The sequence below is a fragment of the Nymphalis io genome, chromosome 8 (assembly GCF_905147045.1).
Source record: "Nymphalis io chromosome 8, ilAglIoxx1.1, whole genome shotgun sequence".
In the NCBI taxonomy this organism is placed as follows: Eukaryota; Metazoa; Arthropoda; class Insecta; order Lepidoptera; family Nymphalidae; genus Nymphalis; species Nymphalis io.
The window spans coordinates 250672-278108 of record NC_065895.1 but is presented as its reverse complement, the minus strand read 5'-3'; the positions used below and the strand labels follow the sequence as shown (position 1 = coordinate 278108).

The following is a 27437-nucleotide window of genomic DNA, read 5'->3' as shown; positions in this document are numbered from 1 at the left end:
TGTATATCGTTTTGTTGAATAATCGTTTTTAAACCATTCTGATTTCTTTAGCTAACGTTCTAAGAACTCTCAATAATGCAAAACTAAGCAATTCTGAAACAGAAGCAAGGAGTGTTTCATCTCAGGTAACTTTACAATTTATAACGAAATACTTGCATACAACATAACCATTATCCTACTTTTATTGTAGTCATTCTGACGATGGTTATATCTCGCTAGCTACTAAATTATTTTAATTTATGTTTTATTTGTCAAGAAAAATAATAATAATAACATATATGTTATATATTTAAGTATAAACTCACACTTTTCTTTAGAAGTAAATTGACCAGAATGTATATTATATAAACAAGAGCTGCACAAACAATTATTTCGAAGTTGCTTCAGAGTACAAGTTATCAGTGACTTATAGTTAAATACATAGCTTTCATTCTCTTCTATCTACGTCGTACCTTTCTTCTCTCGTGTAACGAAATGTGGTTAAGCGTGACGTGTCCTTAAAACTTTACTCTCAATTCTCGTCTACCTATCGATTATCAAATCGAAATCTAATAAGTCTCACTTCAAAAAGAAGAAGATAAAATGATTGTTACGTAATAGAAGCTTTTTTTATATTAGCAAGCAGATACACAGGTAAGTGGGCCACATTAATGTAAGTAATCATGTCCGTTCTTAGAAATTTAAATTGACAGAAAACTCCATTCACCGTCAATGATCTGGTAACCTGGTACACTGACCTTTCAAACACAACAGTACAAATTATTGATGTTTATTTGTAGAATAAATGAATGGACGTTACCGTGGCCGTTGAACAAAGCTTTGGCAATAAATAAAAGAATACTTACAAGTACTCAACGTCGTTTATTTAAATATTTTTATATTTCTATTTTATTTTATTATTTACGTAGCAATATTTTTATGTTTATGTTAACTTTATTTAAATATTTTAATTCTTATTCAATTCAAAAATGTAGTGAATCAATAAATATTATTTTCTTTATTTGTGTAATGATATTATTTTGTTAAACTCAGTAATAGTAAAAGTAAATAAAATACATTAGTCTATATTACAATATTTAATTTAAACAATAATTATGTAACGTTACTGTTTTTCGAACCGTAAAGAGTGAAAACAGAGATGCCAATAATGTGCGAACGAGATGGCACTAGATATTAGCTCATAAATCTTTTAATTATATCGGCACAGGGTTGAAAGATTGTTCATTTCAGTCGGTGACTATATTTATGTAAGTTTCAAATAGGCGCTTGCTATTAACTTGCGAATATGATCATTATTTTGAAAGAGCCATAAACGTCTAGAGCGGTCTCGATTTGAACAAGAAAGGATTAATCGTCAATAGATATAACGATGGTGGGCGCTGTTTAAACTCAATACAAACTATAAATTAGTTAGCAGCTGGTCGAGGACACTGATTGATTGCACATCGGAGTTGGTGCGGCTCCTAACGCTGCGTCTACACTTGATAAACTTTGTATCGATTCAATTCAAACCCATAGATACTTGATACAAAATTATTACAATCATAGTGGTCTAATCCTATATTCACTCACCTCATGTATCATACATAAACAGATGCATTTCTGCTTGTAAAATAATTAGGGATAAATCGATTGAGCTGAAATTTTGTGGTAGTTGACACATGTGTGAAGTTTTCTGGTACTAACAACGTATAATAGATGATTATTTACAAAAACAATTCAAAACGTATTGCCATAGATTACAATATTTTAACCATGTGAATAAATTTTAACTAAATTTTCTCCCCGTGTGTGGCGCTGGCTTTACTCAATAGCGTGTTGTCAGAGATAGCGGTACAAGATCGATCCATTTGTTTGCACTTATATTCACACTGTTAATCATGCTTATTGCAAAGCGAAGGTAATAGCTTTTCTAAAGCATTCGCGAACTTTCTTTAATAATTCTCTTTATACGTACACTTTAAACTATCGCAATTTGTCTGTTTTTTGTGCGATCCTTTGATAAACTCGTTATTATCATGAACTGATTAAAAAAAATTAAAACTCGTCAATTTCCCACTTCCAGACAATTGGTGGTTTGAGATTAAACTTAAATGATATTTTATTAAAGACATAAATAGTGTGCGCAGTAAGAGTTTTTTTACTTATTCGATAGCGTTTACTGCGTTTTGTATCGAATTACGATAACTGTCACTAGAAGGCGCTGTTTTCATTCCATACGAGGCACACTTGGCACGGAGCACGCTAGTTTCTCCACGAAGTTTTGCTTCACAGCTGAGCAATAAATACAAAAATATACTGATTTATAAAAAATATATTCGTGGTGTAATCGCGATCAAATTAATCAGCTAGTTCGTGACAGTGATGGAACTAACAGAGTTGAATCGTTAAATAAAACAAAAAAGTCTCTCTCTCGGTCTTACTTATACACTTAAGTTAAAGACTGTTTTCTCTTTCTGTCATCACTGCTTTGATATTCGAAGGAAGAAGACGCTGCATTATTTAACTAACCACAGATAAAGCCGTTTATTATTTGTCTAAGAATTAATATTGTTATAACTAATAAACGAAACGTACTGATATTAAATACTTCTGTCAAAAGATATACTATACTGTATTTTCGTTCGGAAATTTTAAGTAGATAAACCGATTAAATACAAAAGTATGAAACAGTTTTTAAAAATCTTTTAAGAATATTGTTTTTAAAAGTATTATGCAATAAAATAACATGACCGATAAATTAATGAGTGTGTTTTTATAAAACATCAAAGTATCTAAAAAAAACCATAATTACCATAATTCCACGGCATATTTTTTACATTTGTAATAAATTATTATAGTAATTATACTCTTTCGGTATTCATGTAACACCCTTGTAGTTTATTTCAACTTTTTATTTTTTTCTAATAGCGATATATTGGGATATAAATATAAATTACTATAATTAATATTATATCGGTACGGTGTTAGCGATTAATTGAATTCTCTCGGGAATATTCTATAAGCATTTGCGACGGAATTGCTCACCTGTCTAGACAACTAATTCAAGCCGCCGATGGTCAATTAGTTAGACCTATAAGACTGTATAGAATTTTTATTTAATTTCAAATTATTTAGCTTATTTTTATCATATTCAATATGTTTTGAAAATAAATTAAATATTATTATCATTACATTTGGGTCGGCGATGATTTAAAATGTCTTAAGGAAATCCACACGTTTGTGATGAAAATTTTGCCATCGACCTGGATTGAAGCAGTTTTATGAACTATTCTATAAGCTCCATTCTTATTTATCAATGGGGGACCATTGCTCAGGACCGAGACATTTACGGGCTTACTTATTTTATTTTAATCATATTTTAAACCCCATCGTTTTATTTACTGGTGGTAGAGCTTTGTGCAAGCTCGTCTGGATAGGTACCACCCACTCATCAGATATTCTGCCGCAAAACAGCAGAACTTGGTATTGTTGTGTTCCGGTTTGAAGGGTGAGTGAGGCAGTGTAATTACAGGCACAAGGGACATAACATCTTAGTTCCCAAGGTTGGTGGCGCATTGGTGATGTAAGCGATGGTTAACATTTCTTACAATGCCAATGTCTAAGGGCGTTTGGTGACCACTTACCATCAGGTGGCCCATATGCTCGTCCGCCTTCCTACTCTATAAAAAAAAAAGAAAAAAAATAAAATAATTAATAGCTAAACAAGTATTAAAAGTCGTCTAATTTCACCTCCATCATTGTTATTGTAAGCCTCAAACAAAAGCGATGTTGTAAACTGCTATTATTAAAAATAAAAAAAAATTAATATCCTTTTTTACCGCAGTAGCAAGAAGTCAGTGTGATGAACAATACTTACATGGGTTTTTAATACATAAATGTATTGTCTTTTTTTTCTAATTTACGTTGCATCTTTGTGTGACAGCCAGTGTGAATACCCTGCCGACTAGTTTTTACGAGGAGTAAGATTAAAATAAGATACATGAACTACGGTTTAATTGATCTTCTTGAAAACCACTAACTTTTTTATGTAGGGTCTATTTATGTTTTAATTATAGAAACTTACAAGCGGTATAAACCAAGTCATACATAACGTTAAAATTTTAACAACAACAAAACTAAAATGTACTTATTTTAAGTCCATTTTGCTCTATAACAAATACTATCTTCGAGTCTTTCCACGAAGCAATTAGTAGAACGAACCGCCATTTTGTTCTTCCGGCCACGCACGCCTCACTAAGTGCAACACAATAGCGTTATACTATTGTCAATATGTTGCCGACTAGTTTCTTATAAAAGAATAATCTGATTTTTCTAATTCTAATAGACAAGCGGAGTCTTCGTTAGAGAAAAGTTTTTGTTACACCGATGTCCCTATTAGCGACAGTAGCATCAACTAGTTTTAATTACTTTATATTGTTAGACGATATTAAAAATATATGTTTTCTTTTAAACCTTTTCTCTTTATATTTATCAGATGAAATTAATTTCTCATACTCTATTTTATATTCCCTCATTATTATATAAATCACCAGCGAAATCTTATACTGCACATTGAAATAAACATGGAGGATCTAATACGTATATTATATTTAAGATAAAAATAAGAAAAATATTGTACAAATTATGACCGCGTAGAATGGTTACAATGATTCAAGCAGAATTTCTGTGTTTAATTGGATTTTCTTATTTAGAGTTTCTGCACGAGAAATTGACTTTAGAATAGTCGTGAAAAAAAAACTCATATGTACTTGAATTAAATTGATATAGTATAATTCTTTATATAATAGTTCGATTTACGATAGGTAAAACGTTGTCAGGAATTCATTTCTATCAAATGTATTCTCTCATTTTTTGGGTTCCGTAACACTAAAGGAAAAAATGAAATCTTATAAGATCACTTCGTTGTCCGTCTGTCTGTCCGTCAAGATCCTTTTTCATGAATATGTAGAGGTATAAAGTTGAAATTAATACCAAATACTGAGATTCATTCCCTTAGAGCTTGTAACCCAATAAATACCTCCTACCTTGTAGCCCTTTAATTTTTTTACGTTGTTTGCCATTCGGTCGTCCTTTTGATTTGAGCAGGCGCCGGTCGCTTACCGACGCATGTCATTTTTAAACGATTAAATATATTCCTTTTTGTATTGAATATATTGTTTATACATTTCGTATATTGGCTTTTATATACGTTTCAGATTATATACAAAATTATACTAATGGAGGGATACTACAAAACTTATTTGAGGGGTTCGGGTTACCAAACCGTAGGCAGGTAGTAGTCGAGGCATATTATCATCTTCGTTAATTCCAGTCTTTGTATCAAAACCGTGCCACGTGCAATAAGTCATATATTGCCTTATTTCTACATATTTAAACACTCCTGAGGTGAGTTGATGTATAAATTACATTATATAATCAATATACCACGTGAGTCATTATTTATTTTTATCAATTTCTTCATATTTTATTCAAAAACTGAACATAGACTTTGTCATTGTACTAGGTGACCTGGGTCGAATCCTAAGGTGATTCGAATTGTTTAAAAGCCTTGTTTCATTAATTTAAATATAGTTCTTGTTTTCTAATATAATTTTATATATAATTACGCAATAATTTTCCATGTTTTGATACTTTAAAAGTTAGCCTTAATAACCTCAATCGTCTAAGTTATTACTTGGTTTTAATAACTTATTTAATACTTTGTACCTGTGTAGACACAGAGCCCTAGAGGGCAATCTTAGGACCTTCTTAGTGTTTATGCAAGATAGGTAATCAGTTGTTTTGTTCACAGGGAGTGTTTATTTTTCTTTAATTTTATATATACTTTGTATATTGCATTACAAAGTAAAGTTCGGTGGACTCAACCGAGGAATTGTGGCTGATTTGGAGCTGTTGGAGGCTCTGCTGTTTTATGGAGCAGAGGCTGCTTGTCCAATGGCCTGTTGTTGCTGCTGGTGCTTTTTTTTTTTTTATAGAATAGGAAGGTGGACGAGCATATGGGCCACCTGATGGTAAGTGGTCACCAAACGCCCTTAGACATTGGCATTGTAAGAAATGTCAACCATCGCTTATAGCCAATGCGCCACCAACCTTGGGAACTAAGATTTTATGTCCCTTGTGCCTGTAATTACACTGGCTCACTCACCCTTCAAACCGGAACACAACAATATCAAGTATTGCTGTTTTGCGGTAGAATATCTGATGAGTGGGTGGTACCTACCCAGACGGGCTTGCACAAAGCCCTACCACCAGTGCTTGTGCTTTTGCTGCTTCATACTGCTTTTATTTATTTGCTCACTCATTGCGACACTGCGTTCAGGGTTTGCACTATCCCGCTTATCTACTTACATCTATCACTTAATTTTAACCGATGCCAACTCACCTATAGCTAACTCACTTATAATATTTTCTTTTATTAATGTGACTGTGTAATTGACCAGATACTGTCAACGGCCCACCCCCTGATTTTTATGTTGTAAATTTTATAATATTTATAAGGAGTTGATTAATGTAGTAACTTGGTGGAACGACACACACACCTTACAAACGTGCACTACGTGACAAGCTGTAAAAAAGTCTACGCATTCAAATCGCAAAGTGAATCAAAACCTCTAGGGTACGAAAATCGAAAATTAGTTGTTTAAAAAAAATAAGGAAAATATTTTTTTACGAACAAATTAAAGGAAAACCTACGAAAAGTCTAAATCTTAAAATAACCTGGTAAATCTTTCAGTATTGTGTTGTGGTACGGAAACCTCAGTGCCTCGTGCACTGAGGTTTCCGATTTATTAAATGACCATATTTGTTCTGGTCGAGCTAGATTTGCCATCTCAGGTAAAAACTACGAAAAGAAGAACGATTAATTCGATAAAAAACCGAAAGCCATATAATTAATTAAGTAGCAAACAGTTGTTTCTGATACCTTATGTTAAAATATACTGTTTTGTATTGTTGTCATTATTAAGTAAGTTGGATAAAATAAAAGAACATTATAAACCGTGACATATAAATAATATTTAGTTAAAAAAAACTGTACAATTATGTTTTCGAAATTAATTATTCAGGATTTTAAATTTGTTAAGTGTTAATTAACTAGCTTCGAAACAAATAAAATAATTGATACGTTAGTTATGTGATTACATGCATATTCGAACGTTATATTTTTGACGTGGAACGTCAATTGGCGCCTCTCGAGGATTTTTATCATATTTACGAATCTTTATGATTTTATTTATTTCATTTTAAACTTATTTATTGGTTTTCTTTGATGTTTCACAACTACCAGGTGCCCCGGAGCGGATAATTTTTTTAATTATATTTTTATTTCTTCATAGAATTTTGTGTTCTTACATTTTAATTTCTTTTTTCTTAAATAATTATTTTTACTTACATACATATTACACTATTTAATTATTATTATCTTAATAAATAATTCGTTTACTTGTTTATAGCACAGTCACGAATTCCGTCAAAGATGTTTACGCTAACGAAGATGAATTTTAAATATTTTTTTTTGTTTACTACGGAACATGTGCTTGGAAAAGCTCGCTCCTCGGACGGTGTTAAACAAATAATGTCTTTTACGCGTAACTAGAATATTTCTTTTTCTTTTTATGCTAAAATGCTTTTGATTTGTTATGGAATTATATATTAAAATTTTATATAATACAAATCGTGCTTTAAATATTAAAGTTAAACCGTAACAACGCACATTACACTAGCTAGCGATTTCAATATTTATTTTACGAAAATTATGTGCGTACGCTTTATTTTAAACATATTGCTTTTCTCGTGTATTTTTAGGTATATTGTTATATACCTAGATTTTCCTTTTCCCATTTGTATTTTATTAACGTATCCATATTATATAATAGGTAGAAAAGAGTAACTACTGATTTATTTGGCAGACCTTCTATTTAGAATTTACATTAAAACTAAAATGAAGATTTACTTTGAAATCATTAAATCTGTCAATTTACAAATAAAAAAAAAAATCATTGGTAGGCTTATAAAGGTACTTTTTAATCGTCATGTGATAGTCTTGTAATAAATTTTGTAAGCCTCATGTAAACCGCAATAAATCTTTCACCATTATTGTTTTATCTCGAAGTAATGAAACATTTTATTTTAAATCAAATATAGTCCGTGAGATTATCTAAACATATTAAATAACGTTTTTTAAAATAAAATCCACGATAATCATTTGTTGCCTATAGGACAATTAAGATCAGAACGGGAACGTGGACGACGAAAATTTAATCTACTTTGAAAGTAGTACCGTGCCTTATCAACTGGAGCTAACGAAATTTATCGTCTCTTGTTTAAAGGTCCGATACTTATTGCTTATAAACTGTTCGGTCTATATTATTAAATTAAAAAATATAATAAAATTTTACAAGCAATAGTCGTTTTTATCTTGCCCTAAATCTTGTTTATTTATCTATTTATATTGTAGCTATTTTATATGTAATTCAATTTAACAATATTAATTTTCTTTGATAGTATTTTTCTCAAAGCATTTTTAAAAATCAATATTAACCAGCCCATTAGAACACGTGACTTACCGTGACCGGTGATTTCCAACTCCGGCGAACACAATGTATCATACATAATATGTTGTATAATATATTCGTGTACCTATTTAAGATAGCTAGCCAATAATGTTTCTGCATACTGTTGTTAAAATCTCACTTTGCGTATTATTAAAAAAAAAGTGTTATTATTTGTTTTCGAAAAACTAATACACACTCCAAAAATACAGCTATTCTTATATAAAACTACTTTTGAGTTTATTAGTAATTTACACTTTAAATTACCATAATTAAGCATATGCGTGAGCTTGTAAAAATGAAAAAAAAAATGCTTTACTGTAAACAATACACCTTATCTGCTTATGCAATTAAGCAAAAAGTCATATGACTGAACTAGTTATCTTGTAATAGTAATTAAACGTAAATCAATTCCGTACTGATTCTCGACTATGCACTTCTTAATTATACTACGTACCTCTCGTTTTTACATTTTCTAATGTTATAAATAATCTATTCGAATACGCCTTTAAAAAAACACGCTATAAAGAATTAATCGGACTTTGGTAGTAATAAAAAAAAAATCTATATAATATATTCGTAAGAATAAAATCATACAAATAAACATACGAGTAACTCAAATGTCAAACGAGTAGAAGTAAAAAACAAACATCATGATTCAAGCCGCTAAAGCTATGTGAATACAAACACAGCTAGAAGTAAGATTTAAATTACTTAGATTGTCCGTATATATCAAAAATAAAAAGCGCTTTATAATCCGGTAGACACAGACATTCGCTGGAAATATTAAAAACTAGGGTCATATATTTGGACAATCTAAAATTAAAGATGTCGGTGGCGCCCGCTTCGTTATACAAAGGTGAAAAGCTGTGAGGAATAATGGAGAATGTAGCTCTGTTAATAAAAGCAGAAGTGCCGGGTGTAAGCAGTTTTTATGTGTCGCTATTTATGTTATGAATTTTTGCAAGGCGTCGCGTAAAAGAGAAATATTTTCGTGTGTATTTTACTTTTTTTACTCTAAAATATATGAAAATATGTGTCGTAACACTTATATTTTCGTGTTGGCTAAAAAAGACTATTAAACACCCTCTCAAATACAAAGCAATTTATGTAATTTACATTACATTTTACCTGTCTCTACGTGAATTAATAATAAAAAGTGTTTTTTTTTTTAATGTAATAAACGTTTATCATAGAGGTTTATTAGCGTACTTATATTATTTCTGTATTACATACTTCATAAAAAAAGATGGATTTTAAATGTCCCACAGCCGAGCTAAAGTCTCCTGTTATATTCAGAGAAAAGATGTACATTCGCCAATATCATATTATTACAAAAACTGACACATTCTTCACTTATGTCAATATAATAAAAACTATTTATTAATTGCGAGTGCCGGCAACATTCACATATATAACATCATTATCTTATCAACAGTCTGGAGATGATTTGGAGCTTATTCTACACAAGTGACAAATTTTTATTCGACAAGTGCAGGTCTCCTCGCGATGTTTTCCGATATAGGATACACATATGGACATAGGGTATCGGAAAAAGTCGCGAGCGAAAACTAGTATTTATATATTTCATCAACAACATATATTTAAACTGAACCTTGTTAGTTACCTCATCAACTAAACCATTAAACAGTGATGAAATTTGATTTAGACTAGCTAGCTGGAACATAGTTAAGGACATATATAAATCTGACGCGGACAAAATTGCGAGGATGATCCTGTTGATGTTATTAATTTAATTAACATTTTACTTATAGTAAGCAATTTAAACTAGACGTACAATAAACACAGAGAGAGAGAGAGAAACACTTCTCGAGCATATAATTGTGTTATTTTTGTATAGGAGCTTAATAGTAACCATAGTTAAATTAAAAATTATATCAACTTTTTGTGATTCTTGAAGAATTTAAGTGCCGTCGGTCGTCATCTAGTTCCAGCGCTCCGTTGGCTTGAGTCGCTAATGCCTCAAGTTCTCGACGCGCATACTTTTACCTCATTCCTCTGACGAGCGGACGATTTTATTTTAAGCGAGGCGTGTCGCTTAAAGAAACAAACAACGAGATTATAAGGCCTTTAACATCGCTAGCTCAATAATATTTACCACAACAACGATATCTCAAAATAAATATAATTCTAAGCAATAAATTTTGGCATGAAGAAAGAAAATACCTATTAAAAATTTCACGTGCATTACGTTCCAAGATTTATGTTTGTCGACAGCTGAGATTTGGTACAAAAACACCAGAACACATTATAAAACTTTTTTAATAAATTGTTAAAATAAGTAAAATGAATGCGTCAACATCAAAGAAAAATTTTAATAATAACGTAGTAGACACGTTAAATTAAAACGAATGTTCTTGCGTTTGGTTTTTTGAATAAACGATACGACATTAAGGTGATTCTAGAAGACGTTTATTTGAAGTGTAACCTTCTTAAACGAAATCAATCAAATCAATCAACAGCCAATCGTTGTCCACTGCTGAACATAGGCCTCTCCCAAGGTGCGCCAAAGCTCCCTGTCCTCCGCCTTCCGCATCCAGTTGGTGCCCGCCACCTTCTTAAGGTCGTCGGTCCACCTGTCTGGAGGGCTCCCTACGCTGCGCTTGCCGATTCGCGGTCTCCACTCTAGGACTCGTCTGCTCCAACGGCCATCGGTCCTACGACATACGTGACCAGCCCACTGCCACTTCAGCCTGCTAATTTTGCAAGCTATGTCGGTGACTCCGGTTCTTTTCCGGATAATCTCATTTCTGATCGTATCCTTCAAAGATACTCCGAGCATAGCTCGCTCCATAGCACGCTGAGCGACTTTGAATTTGTGGACTAGTCCCGCAGTTAGTGTCCACGTTACGGCACCGTATGTCATGGCAGGTAAGACGCATTGGTTAAAGGCTTTCGTCTTCAAACATTGCGGTATAGACGACTGGAGGACTTGACGAAGGTTGCCAAATGCTGCCCATCCCAAGCGAATTCTTCGATCAGCTTCCTTCTCGAAGTTGTTCCTACCGACTTGTATGATCTGTCTTAGGTAGGTATATTCACTAACAACTTCAAGAGGTTTCCAATCGACGTTTATCGGTCCCGGCACGACATGCCTATTGAACATGACCTTGGTCTTGTCCAAGTTTATACCGAGACCGATACACCGGGAAGACTCGCCTAGGCTACGCAGCATTTCGGTGAGTTGTTCCAGTGACTCTGCTATGATGACGATATCGTCGGCAAATCAAAGGTGTGAGATATACTCGCCGTTTAAATTGACTCCATACTCAGTCCAATCCAGCGTCTTGAAAACGTCTTCCAACACGTTGGTGAACAGTTTCGGGGATATTACATCCCCCTGTCTCACCCCTCTGCGCAGTTGGATCGCCTTCGTCTTACAGTCCTGGATGTGGACAGTCATTGTAGCGGCGTTGTACAGACATCTCAGTACCTCGATATATCTCCAGTCGATATGACATCTCTGCAATGAGTCAAGCACTGCCCAGGTTTCGATGGAGTCGAAGGCTTTCTCGTAGTCCACAAATGCCATACACAGCGGCTGATTGTACTCTTCTGTCTTCTGTACAATCTGCCAAACAGTATGGATGTGGTCCACGGTGCTGTAGCCTGATCGAAAGCCGGCTTGCTCTGGGGGCTGGAACTCGTCAAGTCATCTGGCGAGACGGTTCGTGACGACTCTTGAGAACAGCTTATACACGTGACTCAGGAGGGAGATTGGTCTGTAGTTTTTCAAGAGGGTTTCCGGGGTCTTGCCATGTTGGATGACGGAATTAAAGAGGCTTGCTAGCTCTTTCAAGACCGGAGTCCCGCCTGCCTTAAGCAACTCTGTTGTGATTCTGTCATCTCCCGGGGCTTTGTTGTTTTTAAGTTGTTCTAGAGCAGCCCTAATCTCGCCTTGGTCAACGACCGGGAGCTCCTCGGAGAAATGGCGCATAAGAGGGGCGCGCTGGTCATCAATACTGATTCCCACGGGCTTATCCGATCTTGAAGAGAACAACTGCCCATAAAACCTCTCTACTTCTCCGACAATCTCAGGTCTAGAGGTAACGACCCCACCATTTTCAGTTTTAAGTTTTGTCAGACGCGGCCTCCCAAACTTGCGAGCGAACACTTTCGATCCCCGATTTTGCTCAATCGCAGCCTTGATGGCACGGGTATTGAGCGTCGGAGATCGCGTCGCGTCAGCGTTTTTATCGTTCGGTTTAAGGCCTTATCTGACAAAAACGATGGTAGTTCTTGTCGTTTTCTCATGAGCTCGAGTGTCTCAGCAGAGACTTTTGGTGCGTTGTCTCTTCTCTGGGGCGGAAAAAACTTGCGGGATGTGTTTTGCAGTATTTTGACCAGCGTGTCAGTTTTCTCATCAATGCTGCTTACGGTTTCCAACGCGGTGAATTGATTTTGAAGTTCCATTTGGAACTTTTCGGAGCCTTGAGCAGCTTGGAGCATGGTAGGTCGGAGAGTAGACCTCATCATTCTTGATCTTTCGGCTTTGAAGTCGATATTTAGAGTGCCTCGAACCAAGCGGTGATCACTTCCGGTATTAAGCCTGTTGATCACTGTAACATCTCTAAATATGTGCCTTTTATTCGAAATGATAAAGTCTATCTCGTTTCTTGTCACGTTATCGGGGCTTCGCCAGGTCCACCTCCTCTGAGGCTTCTTTTGAAAGAAAGAATTCATCAAAAAGAGCCCCTGCGCTTCGAGAAAGTTTACCAGCATTTGCCCCCTGTGATTTCTGCAGCCCAAGCCGTAAGGTCTGACTTTCGATTCACCGCTATCTTGTACTCCCACTTTAGCATTAAAGTCTCCCATAACAACATTGTAGTGGGCCTTCGAGGTGTCGTTGAGGGCCTTTGCGATGTCCTCGTACATCGCTTCGACCACATTATCAGAGTATGTCGAAGTTGGCTCACATACCTGTACGACCTTCAGGGAGTACCTGTCGGAAAGTTTTAGGACAAGGTACGCTACCCGGTTCGACACACTACTGATTTCCACAATGCTGCTAATGAGATCCTTTTTGACTAGAAAACCGACACCACCCTGGGAGAGGTTATCACCTTCGCGGAAGTAGAGTAAGTTACCGGACTCTAGAGTTATCGTGTCCTCCCCCTGTCTTCGGACTTCAGATAACCCCAGTATATGCCAGTTTATATGACTTAACTCTACTTCTAATTCGGCGAGGTGATGGTCCAGCCTCATCGAGCGTCCATTGTACGTTGCCATGTGCAGTCGTTTAATACGATAGCCTGCCGTGAACCGGTGATTCTTAGCACCCCCAGCCCTGCCGATACCGCGACCGCTACCTTGGTCGGGCCTAGCGGGCTTGCCGGTAACTGGGCGCCTTTTTTTGGGCGCATCTGCCATTAAGGAGGGTTTGCCCATACTCGCCGCGCTGGGCAGGCGTGTTGGCGAGCGCAGTAGGGGGGTGAGAAAACGTTTAAACGAAATGAGACTTAAAATTTTAAATTCAGAATTGGAGTGTAACATTTCTGGTGCATTAAGGTGTGCCGCCGCGTGTGTAAGTTGCACCTGTTTATTTCTGCCGTCCGTGCCCTTGTTTAATGTAACTGGTAGATATATATCTTAATTTTTGTTTTGATTACTTGCGACTGTAACTGTATGTAAGCGTTATGCATTTTCCTATAACTATAATTTACTGTTTTGTTGGTGTAGTCGCTAACTTTAAGGCTATAGAACCCTGGGTTCGACCCACACGGAGGGCTGATAAACAATTATTGTGTTTTTTGTAAATAATTTCTAAGCAGCTGTTCGAAAGCATTTAGCAGTTGGCAGCGCTTATATCCGATTACGAGAGCTTGGGAATAGAGAGTACATATGTGTTTGGGCGCATACTTTTGCGCAACAATATATCGCCGGCAGTTGGCTTGACTCTCTTGAATAACTGACCTTATAACTTTAACCATAATCGGTCAGGAGATCTATTAGTAACGCTGTCTGTTTGTTTGTTACCTCATCACAACTAAAACTGACATTCCTAGAAATCACGTCACGTACGTCAGTCAGTATTAAAAAAATCGATAAAAACTTCCTGGATATTATAAAGACTTAGTTGAGAAGAGCCGAGTTATCCAAGTGGATAAAGCTCGTGGATCCTTACCAAAGAAGGCGGATCATGTGCTTAAATTGTGTTTGTTATTCATCGACGTGGAAGGATATTCCTTATCGTGTTCGATATCGTGAACAAACCTGCGTGAAACTGTGTCGGATGAAAATTTGATTCATGTGTATCCTACGAACTGTTAGGAATATGTCAAAACTATAAAAAGTAAAAAAAAAAGTCTATGATCTCTTAACTTTAAACATAGAGCACGTTTGTAAAAAATAATGAGCTGAGTTTACTTATTTAAGTTCAACCCTTCGAACAAATACTTCAAATCAGAGTATACATGTAGGAAGCTATATATGATATACATACACATATTTTTATTTATTTTCATGATAGTGTTTACTGGTGGTAGGGCTTTGTGCAAGCTCGTCTGGGTAGGTACCACCCACTCATCAGATATTCTACCGCAAAACAGCAATACTTGATATTGTTGTGTTCCGGTTTGAAGGGTGAGTGAGCCAGTGTAATTACAGGCACAAGGGACATAAAATCTTAGTTCCCAAGGTTGGTGGCGAATTGGCTATAAGCGATGGTTGACATTTCTTACAATGCCAATGTCTAAGGGCGTTTGGTGACCACTTACCATCAGGTGGCCCATATGCTCGTCCACCTTCCTATTCCTATTCTATAAAAGTGTAGGTGTCTAATTGTAAATTGGTCACGTGCTAGTAAATTGTCTTAGTACATAACAGAAAAAGCTTTACAGTACGAATCTGATATGTATGAGCGCTACATATTATAAAACAAAAAGCTGCCGCGTCTGAATACCATAAACTCAAAAACTACCGCAAGAACATTCATACAATTTTCACTAATAGACGAAATGATTCAAGAGGAAGGTTTAGGTGTAAAATTTAGTTATATTTTTTGTAAATTCGCTGAAATATGACGATGATTGTTGAAGATTTCGGAAAAAGTCATGCCAATTGGTGGTTTGTAAACCAATATAGATATCTGTATAATATTACAATAGGAGCGCGTTATATATACCCTACCATACTGCTACCAGTGCGAAGTCGGGGTGCGTAGCTAGTTGTACATATAATTACGAGTGTCATCGAATGTGCGTGCCGTGGTCAGCAATATGCAGTTCGTCTCAATGTTTACACTGGCACAAGCTCCTCTGGCCGCGGATACAATGGACATATGTAAACATATCATGAATATTTAATGATCTAATAATAGTATTCAGCAAAACGCTATTAATAAATTCATACATAAGTTTATATATATTATTATATCTTATTTTTGTTAGCGATACACATATTATCATTCTTATATCAGTTAACATGTGTGTGTTTTTATTGTTTTTATATAAGAGTATGTTCTCAGTTTTATGAAATACTAAGATAACTTTATTTTTATGTTATTTATAATCATAATTAATTTAATTTTATTATATAACAACCCGAGTACCCCCTAGTATAGGCAACCGTCGGGACGGCACGGTAGTATGCGCAAGCGATCCCGTGACGTCCCCCGACAAGACGGAGTGGGTACCGCTGGTTTTTTAGTGGTTATTCCGGCGCCTTCAGCGCCGGCGAGTCCCACATACCCCCCACCTCATGTGGGGAAAACACATAAATGTGTTTTTACAGCGAGAAAAAGAAAAAAAAAGGGTGGATAGTTTAGGAGACCTCGTGATGAGTGGTATAATATAAATATATATATATATATATGCTTTAGTTAAACATTTGCGGGTTTTATTATAATAGTAACTTCAAACTAAAATAGAAGGTAAATTGAAACAGTTTTGAAGACCAATAATCAAAGAGCAACTGCAAGGTTGCAATCTCTAACGTACTCTTAAGACTGAAATGTTTATATTTATTTTCTTTGAACGAATGCTGTTCCTTTAAATTTTAAACAAGCTGCTGCGCTACATCTTCGTAATAGGATTTCTTTCACAGAATAAAACTTGCCCAAAGAAAAAATCGCCGAGTATTTTTCGGAGCGGTGCAACTTTCAATTTAAATAAAGTGTCTTTGAATCTTGGGACATTATGGAATGAATATGAAATTCAATATATATGAAAAGATGTTTGCATGTCTTGCAAATATAAAAACGGCAGCTGACAATAATTTAAATAATAAAATAGTAAATTGAATATTTTCATGAAATATTTGCCTGGCTGTAAACATTTGTAAGCATATTTTTATAGACTTCAGCTTTGTACGGCAAATCGTCAAACAGCTTAGAATTCGATATCAAAATGCAAATAAATATGTTGGGCTTATAAAATTTATGTTTAAATTTTTTAAATCCTATTATGTGTTCCTTTTTCATAAGCTCACTAACATTGAATTATCCAAAACATTTTAGCACCGATGAATATGTCGATGTGACTAGTGGCTACAATAATAAAATAAATGATTACGGTCTTAAACATGGAAAAGGACTTCTGACTTTTCAAGTTTGCAGGTGTCGGTTACACTTCTACCAAATGTGTCCGTTTGACACGCATTAAAGCAGCGTCTTAGAATAAGCTCCAAGATTATTGTCTCAATCTCCTTAGAAGAAGCGGTATTCGCCCAGCTATCCCATTTTTACTCTAAAGATGAATTTTACTTCGTAGATCATGTTTATTCTCGAGTGAATTTCTAAGGGGGACTTTAGTTTCGATTAAATAACTAAGTTTTTCTGCTGAATGCATAAAATACAAGATTTTAAAGCACATAATAAACTAATGGAGAAGCAGTCTTGGAAATTTGATTATTGGATTATGAAATGTGTTATTGGAAATATCTAAATTATGAATATATTAATCATTATTATATTTACCACGTCATATTTTAATGCAATGTTTTCTACTTTACACATGTTTTATAAGTCAGTTTGAAATATCCTGTTGTTGGGCTAAGGGCTCTTATGCCTCGGGACGTCACCGTAGCATGCGCAAGCGATCCCTTGTCGTCCCCCTAAAAGACGGTGTGGGTACCGCTGGTTTTTAGTGTGTATTCCGGTGCCTTCAGGGCCGGCGAGTCCCACATACGCCCCCACCCTGTGTGGGGGAAACGCGTAAATGCGTATTTCCAGCGAAAAAAGAGGGCTCCTATCCTATGAGAAGGTATTATTAAATAGATGTGTAGTAAATTTTCACGGCACATAAACAGATTTTCACATGACTCGTTCTCGATATGAATAAGGATTAATTTACAACAAATACAAATTTGATTAATAACAAATACAAATGAAAATTCTAAATAATGAAAGTTTACCTGTTATTATGGTATTATTTGGACCCGCAATTTTCGATCACGTGTTCTTTTTAAAAATAATCAAATTAAAAATGTATTTAACTTAAGCATACAGTACACTACAGTCACATTTAAGTTAAAATTTCATTACAAAACATAAGATGTGATTATTTAAATAAATTTTCGCTAACATAGGACGAAACATTGTGAATCTTCGCGCGTTCAATCACTGTACCATCTCGGCTCTTGTATTAAAATGGACCATAAATTATTTACAGCAGTATTTTCTTCAGTGAGCATAATGACGCCAACCTTACAATGCCGCGCCGTACTTGAAGGTCCCGGTTTATCACATAACACATTCCCATTCAGATATTTTTACATCTTTTGTTGTATTGTCATTCTTGTCGTATCCATGTTGATCTCGCATTGTTGTATCGACATGTCAATGTTAACTTACATGAGCTCATTGTTGTTACTGTAATCTACGTATTCTATTTACAAGCATAATATTTGTTCTCTGCTATTTCAAATTGTGTATGAATAATTTATTTATTATGTTATATTAATGTTAGATCATGCATATTAATAACGGAAAATTATTCGGCTTATTTACATTATAATTTGTTTTATTGTCGATGGAAATAGATGTTTTGTAATTATTATACGAATATTACACACAGTTGGGTAATTTCCCACAGGGCTATCGCATCCTCTATCTAGAATATTCTGCAGTCGGCTGACACAGGTGGCTTGGAATTATTCTGTCCATACCTGCTGGTTCCACAGTATATAATTTCAATGTTCGTATCACTATATCTCTACGCCAACTGAATTGTATATAAATCTACCAGCAGTACGGAATATAGAAACCGCCGTGTAACACGCAATAAATTCAGTAATTATACTTTCCCACAAATTAAAAAACATAAGCCCGTTAATCAAATATATTTAAATTACTAAATAAAATCAGCGAATGATCTTCGCTTTTTTACACATACAAGCTCTTATCGAGTAATATGACTTTTATTTTATTGATTAATTGTGTTAATCAAACTAAATAAATATAAATAAGTCGAGATGGCCCAGTGGTAAGAACGCGTGAATCTTAACCGATGAACGTGGTTTATTTTAAATAAACTGTGATTCCATTGTAAATATACCAATTAATTTAAATCCTATATATACCGTATATATTATAATTTTGCCTATCAGTATCTTGTAATATTGTTTCTGTATTCCATTCGCTTGTACAATATACGAGTAGAAGTACTATAACTGTCACATTACACATAAACCGTTTAAATTTGTGTGCATTTTCTTCAATTTTATTGCAAACAGGGCTATGTTACGTTTCGTTATAAACGCGGGACGTTATTTTACTGCATTTTTATTACGCGACCCGCTTTAAATACACCTACGTCAATCTTTGATGCTCGCACTGTCCCAAACTTTGTAATATCCTTTTACTTTACTGTCTCAGGTAAACATTTAAGAGTTCATTTTATTGTTGCACTTCTGAAAGGTCATTTAAATAACTGACCTACTTGTCAAATTACGTAATGAACTGTTTTGTTACAGTCAGTTGTCAGAATTGAATCTGCATCACATATTATACCGCCAAACAGCAATATTTAGTATTGTTAAGTTAATTAATATTAATTTGATGTTAGGATTACTTACCATCTGAGGCGACTCGGGTTACGTGGCAGTTCACTTGCAGATAGGACACAGAACGCTGTGCTATTAGATTTGGCTAAGATTGACTGCTGGTTCTCAACCTGTTGCCCTGACTTCCAGCCGTCTGGTATCCGTCTGCTAAAAAACACAAAAAATTATGTGTGTTATTAATATGTAAATTAATATATCTTTATGTATTTCTGTAAGTTAATTCAGATTTTATGTTTTCGGGTGTGTGAGTGAGAATTACATATAATAATAATAATTAATTTATACAATTTCTTCGAAACTTCGAGAAGGAAGCCGATTGAAGAAAGAATTCGCATGAAGGATAATTATTCCAAATAAGGGATATGTTATTACTATTAATAGTATCTATGGAAATCAACTGGCACACATTCGGAGTTAATAAAGAAGACATCTGGACTACGACACGAAATTTTTTTTTTTTTTTTTTTTTTTTTATTTAAGTTTACAAAACTGACTTACAACTAGTGCATACAAAATAAAATCTACGCTAAACAGAGTGTTAATAAGTTGCAGTCTTCTGGATGTAAACCTAGCATGCTAAAATATTTATATTGTAAATGAATTGTGAAACGTAGATTTTTTGCTACCTGGTAATACACATGTAGGTGCAAGCACATTAAAATAAAACTAATATAATCTAAATATAAGACACACCAAAGGCACGGACAACACGTCTGTCGAGATACAAGTACAAAAAAAAATAGTATTTATAAGATACTATTTCTTTTCGAAGGTGACGTATAACCTGAAATGCGAAAACTTATTTTATTATAATTAGCATATACATTTTCTCTTACTTATTTTTAAGCCATTGCACAATTTAACTAGTATTTGACATCCTACAATTATTCAAAGTTGAAAGTCTTTCTATCTAAACCATTAGGTATTTTAAAAAACATAATTTGTTCTAATAACAGTGTCTTTAATTCATAATCTACTTTAAATTGTATAAAACAAATTCCATGTTACCATAATAAATTCTCAATTACTCATTGGATTTTAATGCGGTTATTACGATTATTAAGAATATAGGGAAGGTTTATAGTTTTAATAACCTAATGGTTTATAGCTTAGTAAATTAGTAGACATATTCTATGTTTTGTAATAAAGTCGTTGACGTACACTATCGATATCAATATGTATCTATGTAATCGATATATAATTACTTGTTTAGTGGAGAATAACCACCATAGCCGTTTCAGAATCCTCTAATTGGCCCCTATAGTAAGATAATAACAAATTACATAATTATAGACGAATAACTCGTTATATTATAAAATGTCTTTCTTATTTACATTAGGAAAAAATACAATATTATTATTGTCTGTTACTGAATGTATATAATATATGCCTCGGGTTAAAGTTACTGGTGATAAATAAAACGATATTTTCTGTACATTGCGAGTATGACCTTGAGATTGATACCATGGACCGCTTGCCTACTACAGATATTTTAATACAACAATAACGGCTGCAAAACAGTTATCTGATTGTGTATTAGCATACATAAAAAATAAAATATATATCTGTAAATGGCCACATCCGAATAATATTATCACTCGTTGGTATTTAATGTTTCATTTGGCAAAAAACCATCACCGTAAACATTATATCACCACAATATAACAACAGTTCGTAACAGCTTCATGATCGAATGCTTTACTTGGCAAGTTTTCATGCCCGGAAGAAAAATATTGCACGTGTTCCGTACGTGTCAGAAGTAGGACTTTTGCCATCAGAATTATAAATTAAGATAACCTGCCCTTAAATATTCTACTGATGTTGAACACACGTGAATATTTAGTACCTATTTATATATTTAATATGTCGACGACCGGAAATCCACAACTGTCCGATTTTAAGGCATTTTCTTCCAACAACGCACAACTAATCAGTGGAATCAGCTTTCACCGGCGACTTCACCGAATTTACATAAAAAACCTCACAAATTTTATGAAGTATAACGACAACAACAGTATGTCTAAGTCAAAATTAATCACAACGTATACATATGTAACGCTTAACGTAAAATGTTACATTTGAATTGCCTTTCACTTTAAGTCTTCTCTATTGAGTTACACGCGATTCATTTTATATGACTCGTGAGCATATTAACCAAGTAAAAGCTAATTAATCTAACAAGGATTGCTGTCATAAATAAGTCTACGTGTAACGTTACACACTACCTGACTAGTGTTTCACGGTTTCAGAGTAATTAACGCGTTTTAGTTTGTATCCGAGGCGCCATCCGCTTTTAATTAAAATAAATAGCGTAATTACAACGGCTGTTCTTTATTACATATAAAGTTTTGACCGTTGTTTCGGATAGTTTGAATATTTTAAAATTTAATTAAGGACGTTTGTTTAGTTTTATTTATATCATCCAATAAGAACAGAATAGACTTTAATTGTAACGAAACTTATATTTATAAACTAACTATTTTTTTTTCGCTCAGTGGAAACCTTCAGAAAGGTACCCGGCTCCCTTGGGAAGAACCGGATTATATGGGACTCGTACCCACTAAAACCACTGCGATGGCTGTCCTCGGCACGGATTGGAGAGGCTGCGGTGTCATGTTGATATAATGCCTCCGCGACCTCTTCCGTGCTGTGCTCCGCTCGTGGCTCGACGGAGCTCTCCTCAGGGTATAAACTAACTACTAGATCAACGAGACAGGCAATTATAGATATCATGGACATATAAATTGATTAGAATGGCTCAAGATTGTTTGTCTTTCAACAAACAATAACAACATCTAGAATAACTTCGAACGTTGTTCTACTAAATGGCTTATATAACTGATAATGTATGTATTTGTATGAAACAATAATATAAACAATAATTCGTTACTATTGGGTAAAGAATTCCCACCAGTCATGTTCAGACACAGTTCTAAGATAAACAAATTTATCAGCTCCCTCCTGCGCGTAATCGAACGTCAAATTGATCGATTGTTTTTAAACAATGCTTATCCGTGTAATGCTGCTATAAACGCCATCTGCTGTCTAATAATATTATCTACTAAAATCTAAGGATATAATTATAATAGTTTATTTACATAAGAATGGTTATTTACGTTGAGTACTTAAATAAATGTATACAAATCTATATTAAAAATAGCAGCTGTATAAATAATGACCGCGTGGAATAGTGGCAAGTATGATAATAGCATATCTCCGTTGAATCGTAAATCTGATTCTTTTGGCGAAAAATTAACCAGCTCTCCCTTTATCATTAACGGCAATAAGATAGTGTTATTTGAGTAAGATAAATTTGTGCATCAGTAACCAAGGCCATATGTTTCAAACGCAAACGACATTATATCATTTGCGTCGTTTTTCGCTTTACGACGGCTGGAACCAAATTTTAACGTGTGTGACAACATTCTTTTTAATAAATATAACAGGTTGAATGGACCAATGGGCCACTTGGTGGTAAGTGACTACCACGGCCAAACAAATATATAGTTTATTTACATAACTTAATTATTCTTGTAAAAAAATGTCACATCACAAAAAATTAGACCAATATTGACAACACGGTGTCATAAATGCTATTGGTAAATAGGCAAATCACGACTCAAAACATCTAACTGGTGGTAGAGCTTTGTGCAAGCTCGTCTGGGTAGGTATCACCCACTCATCAGATATTCTACCGCAAAACAGCAGTACTTGGTATTGTTGTGTTCCGGTTTGAAGGGTGAGTGAGCCAGTGTAATTAAAGGCAATATGGACATAACATCTTAGTTCCCAAGGCCGGTGGCGCATTGATGATTTAAGCGATGGTTAACATTTCTTACAATGCCAATGTCTATGGGCGTTGGTTACCACTTATCATCAGGTGGCCCATATGCTCGTCCGCCTTCCTATTCAATATAAAAAAAAATCTACGTAAGTACAAACAATTTTCCTGACCTAATTTTACTACCCGGCCATGGTATAATCTCGCCTAACTTTCTACATCTAATAAATTATAGTATATCAGTGTGTGTACAAACACAGGTTCTACCTATACCTTATTGTCATAGTCCGAAGGGACGGCAAACGGACACGACAAGCCAATTACGTGCCAGACCAACGACTTTACGTGTTGTCCGAGGTACTGGAATATAATACTACAATCTCTAAGCTACTGGGAATTTATCGACAAAAAAGCCCAAGAAAATCTGTACCTCGATATCCTTAGTTTTCGACAAGCTAATCTATGGATGGAAACTGAAATATTTGTACAGAAAGATGAACCACGACTGTACAACTATGGATTTTAGTAAATGCTATCTAAAGGTCAAATAAGAGATAACAAAATAAAAAACAGGCACACGGATTAATTAAAAAATTGTATCTGTACAACATAAATCCAGTGGTTTTCTATACATTTTTAAACACAAAAACTTGTACATTTTTTGTAAAATGGCAACTTTGATAACCGACCGAAAACAAAAATTTCCGCCGTTATTTTTCTCTTATCTCTGCAGCTATAAATACGCGGGGTGTGAGTTTTATCACAAATATTTTTAGTGTTTTACGACCGACCAGATCACATCGTAAATATACAGGTGAAACAAATCGACGCAAACGTAAAATAAAAAGAGCATATTTCTCTTTGAGAACAACATTGAATGTTGAATTTCGTATGTTTAGTACATTGTCGAGTATACATTTTTAGGCGTATTTCGTGTAAATGTCGTTTATATCCTACGGTAAAGCCATTAAGAGAAAACTTTCAGCTTGACCCATTTTTGTACTGCGGCTAAATTTACAAGACTTGTGTGGTTTACGTTTTGGGAACACATATGAATTACTCAAGTTAAAATTAAATCGTTTTTTTATGTGATTTTAAACAATAAACTGGCGTCCGGAAAGTCTTAGGATCTAACAATAATCTCTTCCTGTTTTTACCAAGTCTTTCAAGTTAATGCTAAGATGAAAGGAAAATCGGACCATGATGTGGCCCTGTGGCACTTTATGAAAGGGGTTTTCAATAACATACGACAGGATATTTTCTAGATTAACGAAGTCATTAAAATATTATTCAAACCTTCCTCTCAAGAGGTGGAACCTGAACCTAGCAGTGAGACATTTACAGACTGTTATTTCTCCTTCATTATTTTTATACCCAGAAATTTTCCGGCAAACGCGAAAATATTCACTTTGTTACAGGTTTGGTAAATAAACTTCTCGAAATAAAAATTGAAATAGCATTTTCTTTGATAATATCAGCTAATGTGAATGTTTGTTGAAAACGTTTAAAGATATCTTCTTACTCATAAAGTATGTTATAAACTTGCTACAAGTTTATTACGCCGCGCTATCAAGATACATTCATAATTACAATCATATGAGGTAGCAATGTTTTGCATTACTTAAATTATCCATTTCTGAATCTCGCTTTAATATTTTTCTTTATGTATTTTAAGTACTTAAGTACGACATAATTTTGTATACCTTTTTCAAAGTCTAATATCCTCATGTTTTCACCGGTGCTTTGTGCAAACTCGTCTGTGTAGGTACCATCCACTTATCAGATATTCTACCACAAAGAATTACTTTGTATTATTGTGTTCCGGTTTGAAGGGTGAGCCAGTAAAATTACAGGCACAAGGGACATAACATCTTAGTTCCCAAGGTTGGTGGCGCATTGGAGATGTAAGCAATGGTTAACATTTCTTTCAATGCCAACGTCTATGGGCGTGGGTGACCACTTACCATCAGGTGGCCAATATGCTCGTCCGATTCGACCTGTATTATAAAAAAGCATGCACTTATACAAATTTAGTTTTGCTAACTCCAATTTAACATTTTTAAACATAGCGACAAAATATGTGTAACAAGAAACAGGTATTCAAGTAAAGCAATACGTATAAAAATAAATTAAAGAAGAAATATAAGATTTATTTTTTAAACTTTATTATTTATTATGATAAAAAGTTATACACAAAAACGCAAAAAAAGGATAGTAAAAAGGATATGAACTATTCGTGGCAGTATGTTAACATTTAAATATGTAATTTGTCATAGTATTTTTTTATTTTAATCTTGTATATATATCAATATATTAATATAACTTCTGATTTATCGTTGGTACTTTTTATACTTTCACTACAAACAGTCCTGCTCATTTTACAGTAATTTTACTAAATTTTTCATATATTTTGTACTCGTATGTAATAATAATACAATTGTATTTCACTCCAATTTTTTCAGAAATTTTGCACAGACTTGATGCTAGTGACGATACGATATAGTTTAAAACATTTAATTTCAATTGAATTTGCTTGGAATTGTATGGATTCAACAAAACGTTGTTTTGTATAGAAAAAACATTGTAATATAGTTTTTTAAAAAGTTATACAAAAACATTATACATTTTCTGCTAGTTTGGTGCAGAAATAAAAGTTACTAAGGCATATAAAATACGCAAAAAGCAATAAATCTGGAGAGATCGTTACTACAGTCGTTGCTTTTAGTAGGTTAAACAAGTATGCTAACTACGAAACTGAATCTTCAGAAGTCGGAATAAGTAAATAATGGTCGTCGATAATTAAGTTTTACCTATCAAGGTCAGGTCTGAATGGTCAATTTACAACATTGTGATTTATTTATTGGTTCTTCTCCAATTACAGCGTCATCAGGCATTCTCAAGAAAAACTAGTCGATTGAGCGGAACGTGCAAAAAGTGTGGGCACAAACACAAGTGTACTCTCTATTCACAACTACTACCCTCATTATCCGATGGAATAGCAAATCCGAGGGGACCGAAAAAGAAAGATTTCAGATGCAAGACCAACGGCTTTTCGTTCTTGTGTAAGTCTCGAGAGTGTAAACGTCGCTATTCCAAAAATTTGGGCTTCTACTAAGATTTTTTTTACCGAAAAACTCAAAATATTTAAGTTTAATTATTTACACTTAGACTTGACCAAAAACATACATTTTAAAAACGACTGTGAAAATATTCATTCTGCCGAAAGAAACAAATTTGTATTTTGCTCTATTTAAATTTGAAAGATAAGTAAACCTGTGTAATTAACACACGACGGTATTAATGCGATGATTGGAAGTTGGTGTAATTGAAACAAGACATAAACACATGTAATGCTTGCAGCACCGATGTACTCCGAATAGCTTTTGAAATGGGTTTGAAAAAACAACATTTCATCGTAATTGGATCAGTTTATTATTAGTGTTTTATCAGCTTAATCAAATAAAGCAGTAATTTAATGAGAGTGTTTTAAAATAACTAACAATTTTAAATATTGACGTCTTACGAAGTAATTCAAACGTGAGGTTGAGATTTAGTTCTAATTACACAGTACATTGTTTAAGAATTCCTCATCAAATAAAAAATCTTGACTATTATATTATACAGTAACAACCAGTGAATTTTCCACTGCTGGGCTAAGGCTTCCTCTCTCTTTTTGAGGAGAAAATATCGAGCTTATTCCACCACGCTGCTCCAATGCGGGTTGGTGGAATACACATGTGACAGAATTCCAGTGAAATTAGACACATACAAGTTTCCTTACGATGTTTTCCTTCACCGTATAGCACAACAAAAAATGAAGCACATAAAAATTTAGTGGTGCTTGCCCGGTTTTGAATGGAAAAGATTCACGTGTTCTTACCACTCTATAGTATACTTCTATATCTATAAGTATACTTCTAAAATGTTTATGTCAAGCGGCTGCCTCTATCCATGGACTCTGATAATGTTACTAGTAACCCCTAGAGGTGATCCCTTGGGTCTGGACGAAACACAAAAGATGGAAAACTGCGTAGCATCAGCGCACTTTGGGCGAAGCCTTTGTCCATAAGATTATGTAGATG

General features: G+C 34.3%; 1 protein-coding gene across 1 annotated transcript in view; it reads right to left on the bottom strand.

The window, feature by feature from the left end:
• LOC126770201 (somatostatin receptor type 2) overlaps positions 1 to 27437 on the bottom strand; it is a 130483-nt gene that overhangs the window by 36191 nt on the left and 66855 nt on the right. Inside the window, exon 3 of the mRNA XM_050489461.1 lies at positions 19587 to 19721. The gene's annotated coding sequence lies outside the window, so the exon portion shown is untranslated. The remainder of the gene's footprint in view (positions 1 to 19586; positions 19722 to 27437) is intronic.